The 20,792-nt window shown below is 32.5% G+C and overlaps 1 protein-coding gene and 1 long non-coding RNA gene across 3 annotated transcripts in view; both read right to left on the bottom strand.

The window, feature by feature from the left end:
• The window catches only part of LOC143302938 (uncharacterized), an 86,137-nt gene extending 66,948 nt beyond the window's left edge, over nt 1-19,189 (bottom strand). The window contains exon 1 of the long non-coding RNA XR_013058815.1: nt 18,996-19,189. This is a non-coding gene — a long non-coding RNA (uncharacterized LOC143302938). The remainder of the gene's footprint in view (nt 1-18,995) is intronic.
• The window catches only part of LOC117159026 (A-type potassium channel modulatory protein KCNIP1), a 434,143-nt gene that overhangs the window by 112,206 nt on the left and 301,145 nt on the right, over nt 1-20,792 (bottom strand). The window lies entirely within an intron of this gene.

Here is a 20,792-nt window from a genome sequence, read left to right as displayed (position 1 = left end):
CTTTCAAAATCGAACTATTTAACAGGATTTTCAGATGTAATATCTTCATTAACACGGGAATTTCCAACGTGCTGAAGCATAAGCGTCAACGTATTCAGCACAGGCCGCTTTAAACTCTACACAACCATGGAAATAAAGGTATCGTATACATGCATGCAAGCATATCGTGTAGACGCAAATTAATCGGTCTCCCGTTGATCGATCTTGCGTGTCAAATGATCGTGTCAATTAAAGAAAATTTATCGGGGACCTATCGAGCAACGTCAAGGTGACACCCCACGCCAGCTTAAATTCCCCTTAAGCTCGATAAATCGGCAGGAGCGGTTCGAAAGTCCTAGCAAACCGCTGTTCGCTATACGCGTTGTCGTAAATAATTCCCAGCATCCGCGCTATGTCGCTGACATCGTAGAAAGTTTGGTTCTGCGGTTGCGACAGGAAAATGTGTCGATGTCGAAGTCTCGCATTTAAAGCAAACATGGTCGAGAACATTTTTCCAAGGATAGATTTATTATCGTATTCACACGTGTAAACTATACGTCGTTTCTATAAACCTATGTTAGCTGTTTGTATAAAAAATGTTAAAATTGATATCTTATAGACTAGTGCAATACCGTAATACACATGTAAATAATATATATGTATATTCGTACATGCGTTATATGCATCCTACATGCAACGAAGAGGAAATCCTAGTAACCTCGAGAATATAAGAGTGGATTTTGATACTATTCCAAATAGTTTTTCATATTGCATTCTAATACCTTCGAAAGTCACCTTTATAGAATAAAAGATTTCATAACAGCCTCTAAGCTTTTTCTACAAAACTCGCTTCAGTTAAGCACAATCCTGTTGGCAACACGATTTTTATTTAAAACTGCAATATATAAATAAGGTATATTGATATTTTATTTCAATTAGACATAGTTGACAAACTTGCACCGACAATGTAATTAAAATCATACGTGTGAAAAGCAAGCTTGTAGTTTGAGTTAGTAGCACGTGAAAAATATTTCAAAACAATTTTCTTTTTAAATCGTTTTATCGTAATTGTTGTATAGAATTTCTCTTTAGCTGCATTTACTATTCAACCCAGTTTCTTTGTGTACAATTTCGCTTTATAAGCTAGTTAATTGTCTAAAAGTACAAAAGTAGTTTCAGCATCCCTGGTACATTCATACATACAATTAACTGGTAGGTCTTATTCTAGAAATGCTTTCAGTGCAAATACGCAGCATGAGTCTCAAATTGCCCTATAAGTTCAGTAAATGGAAAATATAATTCCGAGTAAGATATACAGGGTGAGTCACTTAACTCGATTACCTTAAGTTATTCACAAATTATTTGTTATATAGATTTCACAAGAATTCACACAATTAATCATTTAGCCAGATCTTCATGGGAAAATTTCATCGCCTATAGATTTTTTATTTTCCTCTGAAGTACTAATTTGTTTTACTCAGTAGAATGTTTTCGAAGTGTTATTCAAGTTTTATATCTTGATGTCATGTTATCTATTTTAATAATCTTGTGATTTTGGCCAATTGCAATGTAACAGAAATATGCGTTTGCCATTAATTTCAATTCATCTAACATGACACAAGCACTCTTCCATAATATGTGTCTCATATGTTATGTCAGGGACAACACATTACACATGTTGATATAACACGCAATATCGAATAAAATAAACATGTACATATGTACATAAACTCATGACAATGAATATATAACATTCATTTTCAAGTTACATCGCATTTCTCGAATAGCTATGTGTACGTATTTTCCTTGTTGATGAACAAGAGTTTTATGCTTACAGACGTAAAATATTCTACGTTTTAAAAGCAAACGAATGACGTTATTCTTGAAAGATAGATTAACAAATTGTTAATAGAGGTCGTATGTTTTCTAACGACATTAACAACCACTTCGTTATACTGCATCTTAAACAATAACACTAAAAAGAGACAAAATTTTCTATACACAGGAAATTAAAAAAATCGATGCTTTGCGTACCTGTTTGTAATTTTATATGATTATGCTTTCATAGATTTATTAAAGTTATTATAAAGTCTCTTCTATTCTCTAACATGTTATAGTGACGTGAAATACTAATTTGTCAGACTTAATCCTGTTTGCGTCATGCTATCGATTGTAATCTGGTATAACGCAAGTGTGAACGATCTTTGTACTCGGTACGTTCACTTTAATAAAATATAATGTAGAATTTAGGATGCAATAGATATACGTACATTGTATACAGGTAAGCAATCAGTTTTATCTAAGCAAGTATATAGTCTTGCAATACTAAAATATTATAATTACAATTGTTGTTTAAATATATATATAATAAATATATAATTAAATATAATATATATTAAATTTAAGATATATAATACACATATGTATCACGTTTAAAATGCAGCAAAAAACATCTAGTCTAATAATTAGTTATGTACACGAGTATTAATTTGAAACATACTCTTGTGCTGTACATTGCATATTGTACATATATACAAACATACTATATATTACTATCTTCACTGTGCACGTTTCGTCGTTTTACGTTGTTTCAAAGCTGGATTCTGATAAGAGAAATTCATTGGTTTTACGAAACTCGAAGAAAATCACGAAAAACACAGATTCCGAGCATTGGCGACGAAATTCGACTGTTTTTATCACAGAATAGCGATATTTGGTCAGTTCAGTTTCGATTTAACTTGTCTGGTCCTCGTTCGTATCTACGAGACTTAAGTTTCTTATTGTTGAAAGAGATGTAGATCGATAAATGTACAAGGCATTCAAAATTAGAAAATTAAATTTCTACGTAAATGTAGGTGGTAGAAATTGAATTTCTATTTTCTGTGTTAATGTAGATATTGGAAATTGGACAGATATTCGAGATTTTTATTGATCGAGCGAATTAAAAATAAGCGAAAAAATTGGAGAGTGGAATGTGATGTTGGAAAGCGAAGCGTCGAGTTGGAAAATTCCAGGTAAAAAGGGGAGCGTAGTAAACTAATAAATACAACAAAATTGAAAATACTAGGATTATGAATATTAAAAGATGCTAGTAATAAGGTTCACGATAAAAAAATTTCCGTGTTTCTAGCTTCATATTTTACACTTTCATACTCTACGACTTGTGTGTAAAAGTCTGTATCTTTATTCTTAAAAACTGAAATATTTTCAGTCACTGGAGTATCCTCTTTTCATATCAATGACTCTCTTCTCGTCTTTCGACTACTTTGATTCAGTAAGTTTTATTGTTTCTAGTTTCTCAAAGTTTTTACAGCCATTGGAACGTGATTGGTTTTAAAATCAAAATCTCTTTTGGACAATGTCGTTTGTCACTTTTTACATGTGATATCTATCGCGACACTGTCGCTAAAAATAGGACAAATCACTTCAGTAATTTCAGCAACGTTTTTGTTGAGCTGAAATACAAGGAGAATACATTGTTGAAAGTTTACTTTATTATTTCATTTACACCACAATTAAAATATTTATTGTAGATATTATATTATTTAATGTTTTATGCATTATATATCTTCATTTTTAAGGCGTATTATTCTGTAAGGAATTATCATGAATTCGATTGATATATATCTAATTTTTAATTTATATTTACTTTCGTAATGTCTTCATTTTCTTCTCTATAGTATTAGAATGTTATCTACTGAATGAAAAACGAACTTCAACATCATTTCATAAAATTTATTTGGAAAACTTTCCTCTATTGTACATGTTTTACTAAATTTTGCAACTGAGAATTTAATATCAGTAAATTTGAGACTTTAATATAAATTCAGCCTCAATGTAAATTACAGTGTAATGAATTTTACTGAAATTTCATCAGAACATTAGCACGTATATAGAAACTACTAATTAATTTTAGATTCACATGAGTGAACGACTGTTCGGTTGAATATTATTGACGTACAGTTTTAAAAGAGCAATAGGTGAAAAGCGGATAAACAGTTATGCTCAAGGGTCTAAATATTGAGATAAATTGCGTTAATCACGTTACAATATAATTTGATTTCGTTGTATTAATAAACATTTTCCTCTATGTTGCAAATGTACCTAGAATATTATGTAACATTTTGATGAACATTTGCCAACATTTAATTAAATTTTATATACGAACGACGGATAAATTATTAACGCTTCAATAAAGTAATAGCAATTCCCTTTTAGAATAACTATTATTTTATTACAAAAATTAACATTTATATTTACATTATAAAAAATACATATGCTACGACGTGTATCATATATAATATTTTATTAAATATTTTCAACAACATATTTAAGAATACTTTGTACAGAATCATAATCATATAACATAAAGTCCTGCATGATGTTATTATTCCTAATTGATTAATGGAGAACTTATAATTTCTGCAGTTTATTTAAACTTTCCATTCTGCTGCAGAAACTTGTTAGAAACTGTTCGAGGACAAGAATAATTATGCGATTTATCATTACTTCGACACGAAATGTCGAAAAATGGCGCGTAGTGGTAAACCGACTGGAAACAGTTGGAAGATTCATGAATAGTTGCGAAGTGTCGACTGAAAAATGTCCTAGTCGTTCAATCAATTGCCAGAAGTCTAGGCACAGGGCGATTGATTAAAGATCATGGATATGTGTGCAATAAATAAAACTGGCGTGCGGTTTTCGCTTATTCACGCGGTCGCATGGTAGCAACATATTTGTTTCATAGATTTGGGAAATGCTACTGATATCCATAATTCGGAATTTCTGCTGATGTTAAATCGAACCATATTTCTCAAGCTTACGAGAAGTTTCGTCTTATCCCATTGCTCGTATCTATCTATTCGTTCGCCCAACAGCGATTCCTTATCTTCGTAGTAGCAGGCGGAAGGATTCAGGAAACTTGCAACTAGCCTGTTTATTTCTATGTGCAGCTTCTTCACCGAAACGGATCTGCATCCTTCAAATCGTCTATTTGTGATATGTCTGCGTGTGAGTATGTGAAAAGTACGTTTCACTGATATAATGGTTAAGAGAAAAAGAAAATAACTATATAGACTACTTCCCTTACCTATATAACCTCACATATTTTCTAACACGTAATTTGGTTCTTTGTAACATAAGTCAATGGAATAATAAAAGATCAATATAGAGACAAGATAAACAGTTATATTTGCAAATTCTTTTATTAAACATAAATAATAAAATTTCCTAATATTCAGTTATACGTTCGATTATAGACACATTGTTAAAATAAATAAATTAGTAATTACTTTTTGCATTATCTAAAGATCTCTTTTAATATCACAGTAATTTTCATACACAGAGTATTTTATATTTTCGTTACATTTTTTCAATAAAATATTTAACAAATTATCATCTATGTTTATACGTACATAATACTTTTCTATTACTTCTATTCGTGCAATTTAATGAACTCATTTGTTGAGAAAAACCTGAGGCATCATATATACAAAATACAAGAAGATTCTAAAATACGTGCAGACAAAAGAATTTTGTCAGAATGGAAAAGAATGCAAAGTAGGCATGAATATTCTATATGTAGATAATAATCAGATCACGTATGCAAATATGCTGTGAACGAAGAAAATTCTAAATCCATGTCGTTTCTGCAAGGTATTAAGCTATTTTTCCATCAAGATTGTACGTTTTTATTTCGACAGTTCATTGGAAATCTTCAAGATACGACATTCACACGTATCTACAATCTACATATGTAAGGTGAATTTCACGTGGAAACAGATGGGTGCATTTTTGCATACGAAATCATGTGAAAGAATGCGCGCGATCGATCATGCTCTACATGCTCCACAAATTTCACGATAAGGCAGAAAAATAAAATCAGCAAAGTTGCAAATTTAATCACATTGAATCAGAATTTTATTTATGTAGCTACATCGACACTTTTGATCGAAAAAGGCAAAATTTCCCGAAGGAAAGCGATTGAAACTGAACACCAATACTTTTCATAAAAATACAACAATATCATCACCGAGTTTTGTTAAAATCGTTCTTTAAATCAATTCTATCGATTTAAAATTCATCGTTCGCTTCACGTTTTGTTGCAGCTATTAAAAGAAAACGCATCCAACTATTGTAGACACAGTTAATTTTGGAAGTTTCAAGAGGAAAACGGTACGGTACTTCAATTTTATCATCCTTTAAAATGCATTCAGAACCTACATGCGTGTAAATTGGTACTTAGCAAGGCCATAGGAAGCCACCTGTTACATAATGATCATACTCTGCATCCAACTCTTTTCCATCTTATTTTGGCATATGCGGTAAAAATTTAGTAACAGATTGTGAAACTTATTTGCCTATCAAATACGATACATGTAATTGAATATAGGTACATTTGTGCAAAATTTACGTATTAAAACATAATGTGTTTAACACCGTGTGTTATACGTGGTATATTATTTGCATATAGAGTTGATTGTAGTTTGATAATTTCAAGTTCTGCATGATTTATTGTCACCTGTATTGCACGTATTATGCAAATACGTCTAAATTCCAGTTAGTCCAAAGATGTTCATTTCAGATATCTATCGATCTCAACATAATACTATTACCACACTATCAGCATTCAGTCCGTTGATAATTCAATAATATCCTTGTTATTTGCTACTTCCAAATACTTTCGGTATTCGCAGATTAGAAACTATTGTTTTAGATAAGACATAACATTGGAAGCAATGATGATATTTCGAACAAATATAAAATACAATTTCCCAATAATTACTATTTTTAAATAGCGTTTTTGAATCGAAATTAGTTCATCGTTGATATTTAATAAATACATAAAGAAACAACTTTTATATTTTATATATATCTCGTTCTTAAAATACTACATTATATGATATTATATTATATACTTCATTCTTTAAGAAGTTTTCTATTAGAAGTATTCTAATAAAAATTAAAGAAGAAGTATTCTAGTTAGAAGAATTTCTAACTTTTGTACGTTAGATGCTATTCATTTACAAAGAAGAGAAATTTTATGATAATTGTTTATAAAGAGGTTAGAAGAAGAAGTTATATAACATATAAATTAAGAAAAAGAATGAAACATATACAAATTATTTTTAAACTATATTATAAAAGGGAGAATTATACAAAATATTTAAATATAATATTATACTACTTCGCTTGATGTCAAGAACCGTTTTAATACGGAAATATCTACAATTTAGATATACAAACTTTTATACAAGTTCCTTTTTAACATTTTTATGGGTTGAATTCGAGCCCGAAATTATTACTTTACAGCAACTGGTTCCACAACGTTAAGTAGCCAAACAATTAACTACAATGTTCAAAAGGGGTATTTAAAAGACAATATAAACGTGAAGATAAAGGAAAATAGGTGTAACAAAAGCTTTCTGTGAATTGCAACTGCATCCTATCTCGTGTTTTCCGTGTATATTTATTATCGTTTCCTTTAAAACTTTGCCCCTGTATTATTCTTGCCGTGTACTTATTTCCATACAACTTACGATCCTAAACATATTTAAATCTTTAGAATGCACCAAACGGCGGAATGTTTGACGTCCTTACAACGTCAACAGTTCGTTAGCAATTTGTATGGCGATGCTACTGTACAAAAGCTACTGGGTCGATATTTCGCACACGCTTCTATTAACCTTTAAGAATTTCCTAATCATGTTGCCTGCCTAATTAATCGGCGCTCATTTCCGATGCAACCAAATTAGCGGTTGACGGAGAAAAATCTAAAGAGTTTTACAATCTATCTCGTGAATATTTAACGCTTAACTTCTTTAGATCATGTTGGAAGCTAAATGTGATTGTGATTATTCGAAATCTGAGGCAAACAGCTCTGTCTTATAGATACTGCCAATTTGAGGAAATATAATTGAATCCAAAACTTAAAAGACATTGAAGAAATATTTGTTGATAATTTGCGAAATAACAATCGCGTCTCTTTTCCTCATTATATTAAGTATGAATATAAGAAGACACATTTACTATTATCGACAAATTATAATTACAAAATTTAAATTTTCCGATAAATTGATTGAAACGTATAATACTTTTACTTAAAACGTATTTCACTTTCTCATCACACAGCCCTTAGATTAAATATATCCACTACCATATGTATCACTTTTCCTTTGAACCTCTCATTTAATTCCATGCCTTTATCCATTCCTGATTAAGCCTCACCCACTGAGTTTTATTGTTCACAGACGTAATAAATACAGCATATAAAACTTTTGATATCGAAGAGCGAGGCATTCGTCGTATCGGCAAAGCACTTTCCCATAAAATTTTTCCGTAAAGCCTTCGAACGATACGATATTAAAGGAAAAGTATGCGCCATATGACGATAGTCGACGTTCGAATAACGATGAACTTATGCGAGAATTCTTTCAGACATATAGCACCGGTTGATATCCTGCCGCTGTTCCGCCGATTAACGTTATATCGTAGCGTCCGCGAATTTTCATGCAAATCTCCATACGAGGTATGTAGGTAATGGTAACTAACTTCCCTCCTTCGCTGCGAATCAATGGACATTAATTGAAATAGAAGCAAAGCAGGCGGACCAAGATCCACGACGGCTGCTGCATTATGCAACACGATAAAGACTGTGAGAATATTCAGGAGGGGTCGCGAGATAGACGTTTGTAGACCTAGCTTTGTCTCAAAGGCGACCGGAAAGTCAGTGACGCCGTTCTTTGGGGATCAAGAAATTCCCGGGTGTCTCCAAGGCGACCACCGTAGATGGACACTTTTACTCGACGTAAGTTGGCTTGTTTCTGGAAAACAAGCTCGTAAATATGTCCTAGGAGTAGGCTCTCTATGCCAGTAAGCAGTCGACAGTATCGATATCCTCCTAGGAATAACGACCGGGATAATGATATTCTACTTCCTTTCAAGGGCACCTTTGTAATATGATTTCACCCCGATAATTCAACGAATCTTGCCCCGACAGGTAGGTCCTTGATCAAATTTATGTAACTTTCTCCAACCTATTCTCGTTTTATTTCTGCCACCAGTATATTGGAACAGAAATATAATGTAGTTAATTTAGTTTTTGTATAAATTGATATTTACGTGTTTACCTATAGAGAATGTAATTTTGTAAAAATAAATATATGACGATTATAAGTGTGCAGAAGTGTTATCAGCGTGAAAAAATAAATAAAATATCTGAAATAAAGTCTATGTTGTATGTTTCATAATTGTGTTTGTGAAAATATGAAATTATATAAACAGTAAATAAACAGCTATTTAGAAATAGAGACTTTGCTGTATGAGTGTACTTATTATTTATTAATTTATGTTACGATGAGTTTTTATCTCGAGAAGGGATTGTTGCATAAAAATATTAATCGATTCAACATGCAAGTATAATGATTATTAACTAAGATATTTCGCGAAAGGATTAACATTTGTATTAAAGTATCATTTTAAAGGGGAGTTTGCAGTTGTACATCTTGATGTATGGGTATTACGACCTACTTTTATGATATCTATGATTTTCGAATTTTTGTGTTACGTTCTCTTATTTTCAAAGTCAGGGAGATAAAATATAATATGAAAGCGTATTATACATAGCTCGTAGTTCGGATGTTGGACAGTGCGAACGGTAGAAGTAAAATTAGATAGCTTACGATTATTCTTACAGAAAGATGATTGGAATATCTGGGTTAATTCCAGTTCCTCCTATTATAATATGACATTTCTCCGGCTAATCGTAACGAATCATAATTTTGCATCTTATGTGAAAGAAAAAATCCAATTAAAGAAATTTTTGATAAAAGTAGTTAGTGAAATATTCTTAAAAATCGTATATTTTACAGTACTTGTTTTAGTTTGCAAGTTTATATGAAACTAAATAGTTTTTGATAACTTCATTCAATTTTTCTCACTATTACATGTACTAATAAGTCCTAATTTATTTAAATCCTAATTAGTTCCATATTTTAACTTATCGTAATCACAATCACCTATGTTTGTAATAGAAATTGTAATATGGCTAGGCATAATTAGCAGAATAAGATATAAGAGAAGTAACAGTAAATATGCGAAACAAATTCCAATTGACGTGACGATGAAACCACATAAATTGGCATCTCTGATACCAGTGATACGAACGTTCAAAGTCAATGCAGCCAGTACTCTGCGAGCTTTAGCAACTCTCCAAAAGTTAAACTGCAACTAAACCGTATGTTTATCGTGCAAATACTTCTAAATTGACGAAACGAATTCCTAAAATACTTAGAATTTCCTCTTTCATTCTTCAAATTATTTGTCGACGAAATGTGTATCGCTATATTTTATATGAATATATTAACATATCGAAACTCTAATTATTTACGAAACCGTAATTACAGAGAAAAAAATATTCCACAATAATTAAAAAGTTTTGCAAGCATAATAATAAAGCTTTAGCTACCTCGTTTTTTTTAGTTGTGTTCGCGAGTTTGTAGCATAAATATCATGTTCTATAATTAATTGGAAGTTGGAAGATTTATATTTAGTATTTTATGATCGTCTTCAAATTTCTGCTATCTCTCAAAACAGACGATCATTCTCTGGACATATTTCTCTTCTTCTGTAAATTTTCATATGCTTTGAAAAAAGATCTAATACAATATACGTGTGTTACACGTTTCAAAACTGCTTCATTTTCCATAATTACATCATTCTGGTTTCAAAACGTTAGTCTACGTTCTTGGAGTGCAAACAGTGTGACACAGGGAAATTCCATCAAGAGACGAACATATTCGCGCAAGTGAACTTTTATCAACGCATATTTAAATCAGGAGAAATTGTAAGAACTCGAAATTCGTAACTCGAAACGTAAAATGCTGGTCTCCTAGATTGAAATTTTTCCTTCTTTTTAAATTAGAAACCGCGTTCGTCGATTGTTCCCATTCCTTTGTTTACGTGTATTCGAAATAACCGTGGATAAACAAAAGGAAGCGACCGATGCAGACCGCTGCTTTACAAAGGAGAATAAAACTTAGCTTCAAGAAGCTAATATGAACGAAACAAAAGAGAAGGAGGGAGAATGAAGGAACGGTAACATTTCTTGTGCATGAAACATCCGTTTAGTTTTTTACAATTGACCATTGAAAACAGGGACACAGGTGAAGCGTTTAATTTCCCCCTTTAAAAAATATAACGCATGCGCGTTTAACCCTTGTAATTTCCGAATATGCTGGCTGAATTTAATTGAAACTGCGTGTACAACCGGTTAATGAAAAGCACTTCACAACACGGGGATCGATTCGATCTTCAAACCATGTACGTAGGGCCAGTTTCATTAACGCGAGATTAATGAACTGACCGGCTTACAAAAGGTAATTACACGGCACAGTATTGCACACTCTGCTAGAAGAAAAAAATGACGTTCAAATGGAGGCAAGTCCTCGCACGTTTTTATAAATCACGGATTAGGCTGCCATTTTGCTTTGGCTTAATGAAACAGCTTTGGCTTAACGTAATGAAACAGAATTTCAGGCAACCTGTCAACCGTGTAATCTTTTCTCGTTCTGTTCTACTCACACATCGTAAATACGTTAAAACAGAGAAATTAAACATGGAAAACGGTAGAAATGTTTTCGTGTAAGAAAAAAATGAAAATGTGATATAGGAAATGTAAATGAAAATAAAATGGTGATTTTTGTGACACGTGTGCGTAGAAAGCGAGATAAAGTTAATTTCACATTTTATTGATGTTGAAATTTATAAAACATTGAAATTATAAAATTTTAAGTTGGTGGAGAATTAAGTTTGCGACTTTATGGACCAACGAAAGATGTAGTCATAAATTATTGACTATACATATACAGTACTGTGTAAAACTCTCAGATCATGTACCTTGATGGTTTGGTAATAGCAACATGCAGCAGCCAAGCGAATCTTAAGATGCTTCTTTCATGATGTTGCTCATCTATAATTTCTTCCGATTTGCATCCACTGTTTTCAATGTTATTTTTTAAACGTTTAATTAATTAAACTCTTATTATTAATTGTATTATTGCAGTCAGTTCTACGTTTACAACAGAATGTACTAAAAAAATGAAGATCTAGAGAAATTTATCAGAGGAAAGGTATTATTCATATACGATTAGATGAAAACAGAATAAGTTTATCAGTTACTTCAAGTAAAAGAAAAAGTGAAAAAATGTTTGCTTCAGCGTTACAGCTCAAAGTGATTTCACATGTTTAATCGAAAAATATTTGAAATATCGAAGTAATCGGAAGCATTCGGTTCTAAAGTTTTAAAACTCTGCGCAGTTTTAAGAAAATATCGGTTCATCGCTTTGATCTTGGCATTAAAAATTAACTTTCAAACTCGTGTACAGATATCCGCCCCATTCCGATTCTCTTTCCTAAATATCGATCCGCGTCAAAAAGTGAGTATCGAAGATAGCAGTTGCATCAAGATGTCTCTAACAGCCAGCTCGTTTTACAAAAACCCATCGAAAACCTTGAAGTTGTCGAACTTGGACATTGCCGCTTTGGCATAAGCTTTCACAAAAGTTTTGCGTACCGTACACCAGCGATACTGAAAAACTCCTTCAAATAACTCAGCAACGAACGAGAGGTGCCAAATGAGAACAAGATAAATTAGGTCGAACTAGAAATTTCGTATATGTTTATTAAACGTGATGGAGTATTATATACTAAACGGATATACTATTTTGACATATTTAATTGCAATAAAAGGAATCGAAATAGATTCACGCATAAAGAAAATGAAATACTATGTAATTACTAAGCGTATGAACCTACAAATGCGTATAAATTGAACGTTACTTTCAAACAAATATATTTCAATGAATGAAACTAAGATATCAACCCTTTACTAATAAATATTTTTGCATTATAATATATACACTTGAAATGATATTTCAAGCTCGATTCCTACAATAATATTATCATAACTACAACATACCTGCAAGATTGAAAGCATGAATTTTCTCTTTAAACGAAATTCAAACATCATATTTATACAACGACGACGCTCTTAAGTATCAAAGAAGAACTTGCAAACTTTTAAGAAGCAATTATACTACTATGAAATCTGGTTAAAGTAACGGGAATTTTCCAGGAACTTTTTCAATAATATAATATGACAAGACCAGGACAATTTCCTCTGAAAATTCTTTGAGACTTTGACAAGGCGAATTTCCTCTCGTTTTCGCATGTTGCAAGCTGATGTCGCACGAGTTAATCTGACCTATCGAATCCCGGGAACATCTGGTACAAACTACAATTCTTCAGAGAATAGAAATCGAAGAACCTAAGAGGCGATTCCTGGAAAATTTTCTTCCCGCGTTGATTCACCGGAATGAAGACTGTGCAGCCAGGTCTACGAGACCAAGTTAGATGAATCAAGTTTCGCTGGTGGGTTCGAAGAGTGGGAAAAAGAGTAGAGGACGTTCCGTGGAAAAGTTGCGAACTTCGCCGAGAATCCAATATCAGGGACGACCGTTTACAGGATTGGAAAGTAATGTTTGCACATCATTCTGTCGGTTAACTTCGAGGGCAAGAATCACCGTGTTCACCGGACCTCGTAAACGGAGCCAAACATTACGTTATTTTGTTTTGTTTTTTTTTTTTTTTTCGAAACGCGAAACGGCATTTTAGCTGGCTGTAATCTACCTTGCAATAACATTGAACGTTTCACTTCGTAAACCGTGCGATTTATATATGAAAGAACAATGAACGTCGAGCAGTGGATACTTTCGTTAACATTTTGACGGCCACGATAAATCTTGCTTTATCATAATGGCTATTATTAGTATTGTAAATCGCAGCATATAAATAATGTTTGTGTACATATGTGGCGAAAATTATCTCGTAAATAATTTTAACGATGTTAATTATGCTTCCGATTAAACTTTTGCTGTATCTGTGATATTTCCTGTTTTTAAATGGTGCAAGTTTGATTATCAAATAAAAGTAATCTGCGATTGTTATAGTAAATAGGTCTTTTGTCTATTTATTTGTCAATAAATGATGGAAAAAGAAATTCCAGTAAAACAGACTATCTTAAATTTGTTAACTGTTATAAATTATTATTATACGTATTATTTATCTTGACTTCACACAATTCTGAAAATGGGATACATACAATATGAGGATATTTAACTTATAGTTCGTAAGTTTCCAAACATTTGTATACAGAAATATATATTAATTTTCTTTTATGTCTGAATCCATAACAAACGATAGTTCCCTTTGTTTTATACAAAAAAAAATTAATTGTTTTCTTTAAAAGTAATCATTGTATAACGAAGAAAGAAGTGATTCTATGCGGAAAATAAGTTGAAGATATAGAATATTTGTTCATATGAAGTTTGTTTTCGAGAAATATCGACATAGAAGTATACTAGACCAAAGAGTGTGTACATGCGTGTGTGTTTGTGTGCATAAACTACTTATTGTACTTTAAAAATGCTATAAAAGTATTAAAACACGGCAATTACTATAATGTACAAGTATGGCTTCCTCGACCGTTGATTAATTAACTAATAATTTGTTAATTACATTTAACCGATCCACTTGACGACGTATCTGTAACCACGTCACGTATTTTAATAACGTGCTTAACGAGCTTGAAAATTTATGTATTAAATCTTTACCGTAATAAATAAAATCTAAACCTATTACACGTATAGTGTAATTTTCAAGATTTTCAAGATTTTTATTCCATTTTAGATATCCTTTATACCAATAGTGTATTGTTTAACAATAAAAATACATTGACGAGTTTTACTCGATATTAGAGATCTTCTATTAACACTGTACTATTGAACGTTAAATTCCATTAACGATTTCTATTCGATTTTAGACAACCTGTTATAATACTGTATTATCTAACAATAAAAGTATGGCGAAGATTTTTTTACTTTATTTCTTGCATTTTACAGCCTTGGTTCAATTTTTCACTGCTGTTAGCAGTACATGTTTGGGAAACAGGAGAGGAACTCAATACCTTTCATAATTAATGGTGACTGCACGTATTCTGTCCTTGTTCTTTTTCCTTTCTTCACGCTCTTTTCTTTATTTTGACGTTATTTTGTTATTTATTATAGGATAAGCGATGCCATTACTAACTACTCTTGTTATATTTGAACACGCCGACGCAACATTATATTATTTTATGTTAATTAATAACAGGAGCATAGGAAACCACCAAAGGCAGAATGAAATGAAATGCCAAGGCTTAACAACACGTAAAGTGACTTTTTTTTATTATCGATAGCTTTGCTTTGATTAAAATCTACGTGAATACGAACGCCAGAGAAAATTATTCATGAAATTGTCTAAAACTTTGATTTTCGATAAATATCGGAACACAAACTGAATCTCATAGTAAAATTTGAATATACATACGTGTATCGATGTAAAATAATTTCAAACTGAAACTATTAATCATAATTTATACTAGAACTAAATTAAAATATAATTTAAAATGAAACATTTAATGTAATTGTAATATAAGATTTAATAACTATATAGATATAAATATTATGTTGCAATTATACATATATATACAATATATAAATTAATATTATGAAATTATGATGTAGAGTATTATTGTAATATCATAAAATTAAGTGATATGATAATTAATATAGTAAATTCATATCAACTAGGATGTTATAAATATATTAAGAAATTTTTCTATTGTAAGTAAGTAAGTAAGTGGGTCATGTAAAATTTAATTTTTTGGTGAATATAATTATAAAAATTGAACTTTCGCGCGCAAATTAAGAATTATAGATGTCTTACGTTTAATTTACACTATATAATATAACTAGTAAAAGTAAAACTAGTATAACTAGTATATAATATAACTAGTATATTTTCGAGATTTACCAATTACTCCAGGCTTTCAAGTAACAAATTTAGCGAAAAAAATTTGCAACGTCGGATTAAGTCATTTTGCTTACGTCAACAACAGGTTGAGAGTAATTAATACGCTAGAAGGGAAGCCGTAGGTGATCCCAAGACGTAGTAAATTTCTACAGGCCTAGCGGAACGGTGCTAAATACGAAATTACCAGCAAACTCCATGCAGTCGCGTCTCAAGTGATAAAATTAAGACCATCGTGTAACGCAACGCCAAAGACTTTAATTACAACGCCTTTCGCACGGTGAAAAGTTCAGTGGGAAAATCAAAAGAACAGTACTAATTGAGATTCACCGCGCCCACATACTACGATATTTTCCCCGGTGCTCGCGTTCTACGTTTCTTCGCGTTTTGCCCTGCATCCGTATCGGAAACCGTTTTTCTGTTTAATGGCGTTCATCCTTATCTCCACATACGATCCTGTGGAAAAACTTTTAGCTATCTTCAACGCGATCAACCACAACGACGATATATAATTTCGGTCGTTACGAAATACATTCAAAGTGCGCTTTTTATTCGAAGATGATTTAAGAATGAAAGAAGCGACATTTCATTTGGAACTCGCAATAATAAATTTTACATTTAGTTGAATAGATTTGTTGAGCCTCTCCAGTAAATTTGCTGATCGTTTCGTAAATTTTTGGTAGAACTGTTTTCTTTTAATCGAATATAGTGATATGACATAACTGAAACAGTTTAGTCATAACAGTGGTAGTTTGCTATCAAAAATGTTACTTTAATCCAGAGAAATTTCTTTTATACGGATATTAAATTACATTTTGACATTAATCGTAGCAGTAACGACATATATGTAAATAAGTTCCCTGCTTTGCCTGCGCAGCTTTGTTTGGATTTAATATATGCATAGCTTAAATTTTGCTGTATTGAAATGTTTTCCATAATGAAATTTTTTTAATGTAGTACAAGTTTTAAGTCTGAAATGAGAATAACACGATATGTTAAATGCCTTAATATAAAAATAATATAAAAATACGAAATAAAAATGTTCTATTTTGATATTAAGTTCATATAACACTGAAATGTATGGAGTTTTTGCAGATGTTATTGTTTAATAATTGTTTTCAGCAGAAAGTTGTATTGAATTTCTTAGAAAAACACAGTGTAGTTACATGACTAAAGCCAATTATAGTTTGTAACGTATCTACGATTTATATTGAAAATTAATTTGAAACTGCACATACATTTAATACATACATAAATAATATACATTTTCTTATTAATTCTAGCGCTAATAGCGAAGAAACTAGGAAAAAATAAGAAGCTAATAGATAACATATAAGGCAAAAAAACTATAGAAAAAATTAAGAATAGTAATAAACTGTTTTATAGTAGATACAGACGAAGGTATCGAACGCTAAAGTTCAACTGACCCACGTACTGCGAAAATTAATAATTCCCCCGTCGTTTGCGAATAAGTAAACCGAAGAACACACTAACTAAATTAACTTCGAGTAATTGAACTTCTTCCTAAAACAAGTTATTACATCAACGTTATTAGTACCGGAAAGAAAGTTTAAATTTGCATAAAGTTTCGTGGAGCACTGAGTCGAATAGTGGGTGTTCACATTGTTGGCACACAAACTTTTTCACTGGTACAACCAAGTTTCGCGGAATACTTACTTTCATAATCTTCCAATATATTGCTTCCACTTGTACGACACATTTCATAAATTATTTTATTAGTTCCTGTTTAACTTGAAACACCAGGTTCGATATAGCTCATAGAATTTAGAAAGCATCAAATTGTATGTATGGTCCTATAGGGAAGATTGATTCATGTACGCGTAAAGTGGGCAAAATGTTCACAACTGAGTTATGGAAACCGGAAACTCGCTGTTCAACTTCTTGACTGCGATAAACTACCCTACCAATTTGTTTATTCGATGAAGTGAAGCTGTACATACATACTTTGAAAATACGTGACATTAAACTCTCGATTATCCTTTAAAACATGATACGGAACGTATGTTTTTAAAATTAATTAAAATTGTACTAAACTATATATACAATATATTATTATTATTAAATATGTATTATATGTAATATGTACACACATTCTGTAAAATAAAAAAAAATCGTTTTATTTGAGATATAATATTTATTTTGTAATTTTAATAGAATATAGTAGTCGGAGTAACTTCGTTTTCTTTTTGAAGGTATCAATTAAGTTAGAAGTAAATTTTGGAAAAGAATAATGGTGCCATTATTAAAATATTTTTAGAATTTAAACGAAAGCTACATTTTATGGGCGAAAAAATTTCCGCGATTATCGCGTAGCGTACGAATCAGAAAATAGCTTTGATATATCTTGCTTTGATGCGCGTCTCTAAATACCGAAGAATATTCCATATACGCGGGTAAATTCGACGTTTAATGAAATTCAAAGCGACCGCTTTCATTGTCATTTATGATTTCACCCATTTCCTGTGAAACTGACAAGCTAGGCTTACTTTAATGAAAAGCAGCAGCCTGTCGCGTATCCTTCTTTCCATTTAAAGAGTACCCGAGGCAGTGATCGAGTCTCCGGGTTAAGTAAAAATCCTGTTGATGAAACAACCTCATTTCAGAGTTTTCACGGTGCTTCGGTATGACGGCTTAGCGTATCCGTTGCAATTACGGAAACAACTTGCTCTGCCGCTTGTAACTTTCAGGGACAAAGGACACCTATCGCAGCTTTCATTAACCAAATGGAGCCGGAGGACGCGGTGTATCGAAAATGCGGTCGCATCGACGATCCAAAGCAAATAGGAGAACAACGAAATCAGATAAACTAGCGTTCTATTCTCGATCACCACGTACAACACCGCGTTTCAGCTTCTTCAATAACATAATCACACGAATATTCTTCGAATACGCAGTAGTATCTTTGAAATAAAGAAAAAGAAAAGAACAGAATGTGAAAGCAACGATTTTATTAAACCCGTATAGAACGACGGATACGTAGAAATTCGTGGAAAATGGACCTGCCACCATGTTACGCGACGTTGTCGAATGTTTTAATTAACACGAGCACACACAGGAAGAGAAAGTTTGAAAGTAAAGAAAGTACTCACCAAAGAGGACCGCGTGTAGTCGCGTCACGTTGAAAGGGAAAAGAGTAATCGCGACAACAAGAAGAATCGGCGGGTGTAAGACGCGCGTGGCAGCCACTCGAAGAACTCTCGAGTCACAAGCGAGAGCGTAAAGAGAAAAAAAAGGAAACGGAAAGTTCGGATTCTCAGCGAGACGACGAGAAGTGTGCGCGTGATTGCGTGTCGGGGCGCGGACTGAACGACTGGGAGAGTACGGTCGTCTCTGGTTGTCCCACCCCATGCTCTCCTCAAACCATCCCCACTCTGCATCCCGCCATGAAGCTCCAAAGCTCCCCACGATCCCACACCCTCAACACTTCCAGTACCGTTCGTCGTCAGCGCCAACGCCCTTGCGCACTGGGGACGTCTACGAAACGTGGCCTCGTCGGTCCTTCGCCACTCGACACCTTCAATTTTACATTGCACCTTTCCCCTTCTTTCACTTTCCCGCTTTAATTATTATCTCCCCTTCCCCATACTCCGTCACGAATGCCAAAAAAATGCATTACCCCAAGATAATTGACCGTTAAACGACGTATAACAAGGGCTGACTGTTATTTATTTCCCAATGGAGTCCGGACGGAGCCGCATAAAGAGATAGCTTCTTAGTTTATGTTTGACGTTTTATTGCGCCGTTCAGACGTGCTATGTAAGAACTTACGAAAGATCTTAAGGGGAACTCGGAGTTTTTTAACTTGCAAGGTATTTGTAGATTCAAATTAAAACGGCGAGGGAAGGACATTTTTTTCTCGAATATACGAGAGTTTTTGTTTTATTAAGAAGTACATTGTATCAGTGGATTTTGTAACTACGGTGTATAAAAGTTATTGCGTTAATACATTAGCTTTTTCTAGAACGATATAGTTTTTGCTAAGATAGTAGATATGTAAGAGAGGAAGAATATTTTGTAGTGAGACTTCGTCTTTAACGAGATTAACGAAACTTTTTACAGTTAGGACTGGATTGGAACAAAGAATAATAAGGAACGATAGTTACTACAAAATATGTTAATGCGATTCATAGAATTTTTCTCTCATAGAACGTATGATATATGTAGATGTACGAGAAGAGTCGTTCTTTGAAAAAGTTTAATTTGAAACCACCTAGACGATCTTTCAACCCTCGGAACTTCCAGATATATTGCAGTTGCTTTCTTCTTCGTGAACTTATGTGGCTTTTATCTCGCGTTACATCAACCTCCATCACAGTCTGTCACTTTCATTCTCGATCTACCTTTCACGAACTTGGCAAACTTGTGAACCGTTATGAAATTGTATACGTTTAAGCTGCCTACACTTTTTAGTCTTGCATTTCTTTTCTTCTCTTTCTCGAAGTAAAGAAAGTTCTTTTATTCAAATATTTTATAAAATTGTATGTTCCTAATGATCAGAACTGCGTAAATTAAGCAGCTACTGAAATCTAGTTTCCTTAATATCTATTGTACCATCTTTCATATGAATATCATTGTTATCAAATATAGCACTTTGAGAATTGTTCTTAAAATATTATTTGGCACATAAATTCGTACATTTTACTACAAAAGTTTCCATGTACCTTATAATGTACCCTATAAGAACTACTATAAAGGCGAAAAAAGAACTCCGTAGTATATTGACATAATACAGTTAGGAATGGTAAGATTGTACGAGCACAATTTTTTTCCTATGCATGTGTTTGAATATTTTTAACTATCATTTTACGGGAGTCTTTTATGGGATGTGTAAAGATTTTCACGAACGACTGTATACCGTTAGCACAAATCTATAGTAGGTCAAGATC

The sequence above is a fragment of the Bombus vancouverensis genome, chromosome 7 (genome assembly GCF_051014615.1).
Source record: "Bombus vancouverensis nearcticus chromosome 7, iyBomVanc1_principal, whole genome shotgun sequence".
NCBI classification, from domain to species: Eukaryota; Metazoa; Arthropoda; class Insecta; order Hymenoptera; family Apidae; genus Bombus; species Bombus vancouverensis.
Note: the sequence above shows the minus strand (reverse complement) of the source record. Positions and strands in the feature narration are given on the sequence as shown.